General features: G+C 42.8%; 1 pseudogene; it reads left to right on the top strand.

The window, feature by feature from the left end:
• Positions 1-238: 238 nt before the first annotated feature.
• On the top strand, positions 239-1,444 carry LOC142289926 (RNA-binding protein FXR1-like; annotated as a pseudogene).
• Positions 1,445-6,114: the final 4,670 nt, after the last annotated feature.

Raw genomic sequence — 6,114 nt, 5'->3', positions numbered from 1 at the left:
TGATAGGGCTAAAGATGAAGTCATAGAGATTTACTTGGCTCAAAAGAGTAAGAAACCCGAAGTCCAAAGTGAAGATGAACTCAAAGGCTCTGAGGCTGCAGCTAAACCTGAGGAGATTGCAAGTCAAGAGATATAACCTTTGGTAGTAAAACAAGTGGGTGAAGGGTTTGAAAAAGCCAAGGAATAGTCTGATCAGTGATGACCTTGAAGGTAAAAGGATCTGTCAGGTCTTAAGTACATGGTGGATGTGCCAGAAGACTTAATAGAAGACAGTTAGTCGGTGATTGAAAAATTCAAGAAGGTCGTAGGAGCCTGTAAAGTGTTCATCACCTTAGGGGCTAGTCAATCGATATGTATGATCTGCAAGTGAATCCACAAAGAAGCGTGTGGCAGTCCTAAATAACATGCACCTACGATGTATTCGTACAAAATGGATGATCACTGTAAAGAAGGAAGAAGCCGCCAGACGCTTGGAGTGTATGAAGCAGCTGACCTCATCCTTTCAGGAAATGGTTGTAGTGGGGAAACCATTAATTAGGCTTGCAATATTGTAATACGAGCCCCGAGAAATAATATTCAGCAAGCCAGGAAGGCTTCAGGTGTTACAGCTATCAAAATGGATGAAGACAATAGAACATTTCAAATTAATAGAGAAAGTGCAGAAGCAGTCAAGAAAGCTCAAAATCTTTTTGAAATTTGTGGAAGAGTTCATCCAGGTGTCCAGAAATTTTGTTGGGAAAGTTATGGTAAGAAATGGAAAAGTCATTCAGGAGATTTTGGATAAATCAGGAGTTGTAAGAGTGACAATTGTAAAAACAAAAATACCCTGTGAAGTTGATATTGTTCCATTTGTCATTGTGAGAACAGAGGATTATGTTTAAAATGTACAGGTTCTCCTAGAATATTGCCTGGGATACCTTAAGGAACGGAGATAGTTGAATCTGGAAAAATGGAGCATTGTAGAACAACTTTGGCAAGTTGGTATGAGCTGGTGACTGTTTTTAGGCCAGGACCCAGAGAAGGAAAAGGGTGGTCTACCTGGTAAATGTGTTGCTTCAGATGTCAGAGGAAGCAGGCTCTATAGTGGAAGGGGCCAAACCTCTTAAACAAAATCTGAAAGACAGGATGGAGGGAGTAACAGATCTCTAGCCAAGGATGGTGATAGGAAAATGTGTCGATGGAGAAACAGCCGAAGATGCCCTAGAACAAGAGGCCAAAATAGATCTGCAAAAAGAGGATGCAGAGGATCTAAAAGTGGCAAATCCTTGTCAGCTCATTTTTGAGGGACCTAGACAATAGCCCCTGTAGCATACCAGATAACTCAGAGTCAGATCAGACAGTATATCTGACTATTAGGGAGTCTCACTACCACACTAACTCTTGGAGACTGTCACAGAGTGAAAGGTCTGACAAAAAGGCCTATCTAAGAGATGGGGTTGACTAAAAAGTGTCTGGTAGCAGTGATAGGCTGTGTCTGAAGGCTTGGAGACCAAAACCAACAGATTAGACTCTCTGGTCTAGAAAGGATTGGTTCCAAGACCCATAGCTTTAACCAGAGGGGAAGGGGATATGTAAGATGGTGTACACCAAAACAAAAAAAATATAAAACCAGTAAATATTTATTTTATATATTAAAAACCAAGCAAACATCCCAGACTAACAACACAAAGTGGTGTGTAATATCTACACCAGGGTACCTTATGGACGTGAAGCAGTAAGAACAACAGCATGTGATAGCCAGTATATGTTATGGCATGGGTAATCCACGAAAATTATGGGGACCAGGGGCCTTGCACTAGACTTTCTCCCTGCCTAACAACGGAGGAATTATCACTCTATTTTTTTCAGTACCCCCGTTCCTCATCGACTGTCCCTGTTGCTCCCTACTCTGTCACTACATATATATATACCCTCCACCAATCCTCATAAAGTTCAAGTGCAGATTCAATCATGTAACACATACAGCAGTCGGAATAAATCCACCCATCAAAGGATATATGTGTATACATTATAGTATCCCACCACATCATAAGACCAGGGAGAACCTTGTATATAATGTCAATAAGTAGGAATGATAGTGTACCACCCCGCGCTCGGCTGCAGCCGAGCCGCTCGGATCCGGGCTCGTCGGTGGGTGGCTCGAGCACCTCCGGACCCGGGGTCATGTCACTCTGAAAGGATGCTGGCGCTATGTAGGGGGTTGGTAGGTAGGTTTACGGCCGGGGCCGTGGTTTGAGTTAAGTTCGTGAAGCAATTCATGGGTTGTGGTGAATGTAGACACCACTGCTGCTGTTTACTAGGCCCCCTGGGACGGTGTTACGCAGCCAGGTGTTGACCCCTCCGTGGGTAGGGGGTGATGGTCAAGGGGCCCGGTTGTGAGGGTGCGGGCTGATTTGTGTGGTGCTTTCTATTCCCCTCGTTGGGCTGTTGTCTTCAGTCAGGACTTGGTTGGGAAAGGACCTAAGGTCCAGACCTTAATCAGGGAATTAACTTAGTCCGGTAAATTCGGGACCACATTTCAGCGTCTGAGTACCCCCCTGTGTGCTCCGGTTTCCAGTCGGTTCCCCGGTTCGGTACTGGCAGGCCACTACCCTGTCCCAGTTCCTTACGGTTCCATCAGGCTGTCTTCCCGGCTCCTGCAGGCGGTGACCACAGTCTGCCTCTTGGCCAAAGGGTGTCCAGGCTATGACCCAGACTCCTGTCAGACGTTTACTCCTCTCTCTTCCACCTCCTAAACTCATCTGCCTTGACTACTGAACTTGACTGACTTGCACTTCCTGCCTCAGGCCCTCTGAACTCCTCGGTGCGTGTGGCCAACTGCCTGACTCCGCCCCCTGGTGTGTCCATTAAGTTCTGAGGGAGGTGACCAAAGTTTTTAGGTTGGCTGCTGTTATCTTTTTAGGGGGACGGGTGTTTGTGCAAGGGCCTGTCTGTGACTACCTGGCTAGTCCAGGACGTCACAATAGGATCGTAAAAGGGGATACTTAGCATGAGTTGGTGGCCCTATTGAGGTCCTTAGAGCCAAGCTGCCAGGCTAAGAAGATCCCCAGGTTAGAATACTATCCCGACGTGTTTTCCCCCTAGTTCGAGGTTCATCAGGGGTACAGGGACTAATATAGTCCAGAGAAGGGGCCACCTGTTTGGGCCCTCTTTTGCTTATATGACATGCCTGGGATATCTATAATAGTCATCCCCATGGGGCATAAGGGGTCTTGTCTCCCCGCTATGATTACAGTGAAAATAATAAAATCACAATTTTTTTTAAAGCCTATGGATGATTTTAATTTTACAAATATCTCTTTTCATATCTTTTACTAAAGTAACTTAGGATGTTTAAAATAAAAGAAGAAAAATTAATTCCTCTCTCTCTGCAGCAATGCTTCCCTGGACTCCTATCATTCTCTGTATTTTGATTAACTGTTTTTTGAGTGATTAGGTGAGGGTTTCTCAAGCATATTTTCCAGCAGAAACAAATCCGGTATATGTGAATATAAACCATGAATGATACCAACCCATTTAGATTATCTTTGACAGACTGGTGAAGGTGACAGACAATAGGCAAATAATAGTCTTTCTCGAGGAAAGATAAAGGTCGCAAAGGACCAATTGCAGAAGGTAGCATGTTAAACTTTAGGGGAATGTAACCCACTGAAACAGCCCCTTCTCAATTAATATACTTACCTATGTAAAATAATAACAGCCTGTACTCACCTCTGGTGCCGATGCCATTCGAGCAGTGTTAGTAATAGGTCTCTTGGGGCTCACGTGTCATTGTTATAATCAGGATTATGAAGTCCAAGCATTCTTCTTTATAGGGAATCTGTTACTAGTATTAACCCTTCTAAGCCAACTATATAGGCATGTAGGTGATAGAATGTTAAGTACAATGATAACTTGATATCTGTGATCCAATATTATATTCCAGAGTAATCAACATTTTTTCTTAATATGCATATAAGCTGTCAAGATATATGGACAGACATAGCTGTCCCTAAGAATCTACCTCCAGAGCTTATTTAAAATGAAAGGGGAACTTACCAGTGTGAGACATGTAATGACTAATAGTTTGCTCCTCTGATCTATCTATATATCTCACAGTGGTAATGTAATTTTTCATTTAAAATCAGTTGTGGAGGCACATTCCCAGGGAGATGTAGATTAAGCCCATAGAGATTAACATCTTATTTACATATTAAGAAAAATGTAAATTTCTCCGGAATAAGACATTGATTTGCAGATATCAAGATATCATCTTATGCTCCTCTCTATGACCTGCATGCCTATCTAGAAGTTGTAGAAGGTTGGATTCTACTGAGAGATTTCTTTTGACTCCATTTTACTTGAAGGGAAAAGTTACAAGGAAACGCTGCTGGTGTTAATTAGCAGCTCTCTCTGCACAAACTGCAGATTCAGTATTAAGGGGGTTAAGTAGATTTGAAAGGTGGCAGCACTGGCCCTGCACAGCCCCGAAACGCATAACTGCCTTCTAGTTCTTATGTAATACATTCCCCTATAAATAGCTGACTACTTTCCAATTATGTGCAGTTAGTTAATATACTCCCATATTCTGCTCAGTAATTGCTATCCTATCGAATCCTCCCGCAGAAGCTGCTTAACAAAGATCTCAGCTTCTACCAATGATAAGAGGGCATTGCATGGAGCAGGAAGAGATCTAATCTAAAGTGTAACTGTGGTGTTAAGTTTTATTTCATATATCAATAGTACACATAAAAATAAGCAACTTTGTAATATTTCTTATAAGACAAATCTGCTTCTTTCTCTTTCAGAATTAATCAGTCATCAAAATTCTCAATTTTTAGGTAAAATCTGTATTTATTGAAGACTTTCCCATTACTGAGATAGGAGATGGCTGTTGTTACTGATGAGAGGAGGAAGAGCTAGAGACAGGGAGAGGAGCTAGAAACAGATGGAGGAGCTAGATCCAGAGAGAGGAGCTAGAGGCAGAGGGAAGAGCGAGAGACAGAGAGAGAAGCAAGAGACAGAGATAGGAGCGAGAGACAGAGAGAGGAGCTAGAGACAGAGAGAGGAGCTAGAGCCAGAGAGAGGAGCGAGAGACAGAGAGAGGAGCTAGAGCCAGAGAGAGGAGCGAGAGACAGAGAGAGGAGCGAGAGACAGAGAGAGGAGCTAGAGACAGAGAGAAGAGTTAGAGACAGAGAGAGGAGCTAGAGCCAGAGAGAGGAGCGAGAGACAGAGAGAGGAGCGAGAGACAGAGAGAAGAGCTAGAGACAGAGAGAGGAGCTAGAGACAGAGAGAAGAGTTAGAGACAGAGAGAGGAGCTAGAGCCAGAGAGAGGAGCGAGAGACAGAGAGAGGAGCGAGAGACAGAGAGAAGAGCTAGAGACAGAGAGAGGAGCTAGAGCCAGAGAGAGGAGCGAGAGACAGAGAGAGGAGCGAGAGAAAGAGAGAGGAGCTAGAGACAGAGAGAGGAGCTAGAGACAGACAGAGTAGCTAGAGCCAGAGAGAGGAGTTAGAGACAAAAGGAGGAGCTAGAGGCTGAGCTTCGCCTCCTCCTCCTCCATCTTCTATCAACATAAAATCTCATCAGCACCAACTGCCATTTCCTTTCTCAGTAATGGAAAAGTCTTCACTGAATTCAGATTTTATCTCAAAATTGGGAATTTTGATAATGACTGATCAATTCTGGCAGAGAAAGGAGCAGATTTGTCTGCTAAGAGGTATTACAAACTTGCTTAATTTCATGAGTACTATTGATTTATTAAATAAACATTAAAATGACAGTTACACTTTAAGATTCTGACATTTGGAATCATGCAGCAGCACAATGAAAAACTACGGTAATTAAATTGAATTGTTTGCTAGGGCAGATCTGCCACAATTTGAAATTGTCAGTTAGATCAATTTTGGTCAGGAAAGTCAGTTTGCATTAAAATTATTCAATGCAACTCAAATGTGCCTCATTATATTCTGGAGTCTGTCTAGACCCCAAAGTATTATAAAGATAGGGGGAAAACATAGATAATATCTCACCACTCACCTATCAAGCCTTCACAGCATCAATAAAGATTACTATTATTACATATATTGTTTGCACAGTAGTTTTTCCTCTCTTTATGTGGAGTTTTTTTTCAAGGCT

The sequence above is a fragment of the Anomaloglossus baeobatrachus genome, chromosome 2 (genome assembly GCF_048569485.1).
Source record: "Anomaloglossus baeobatrachus isolate aAnoBae1 chromosome 2, aAnoBae1.hap1, whole genome shotgun sequence".
In the NCBI taxonomy this organism is placed as follows: Eukaryota; Metazoa; Chordata; class Amphibia; order Anura; family Aromobatidae; genus Anomaloglossus; species Anomaloglossus baeobatrachus.
Note: the sequence above shows the minus strand (reverse complement) of the source record. Positions and strands in the feature narration are given on the sequence as shown.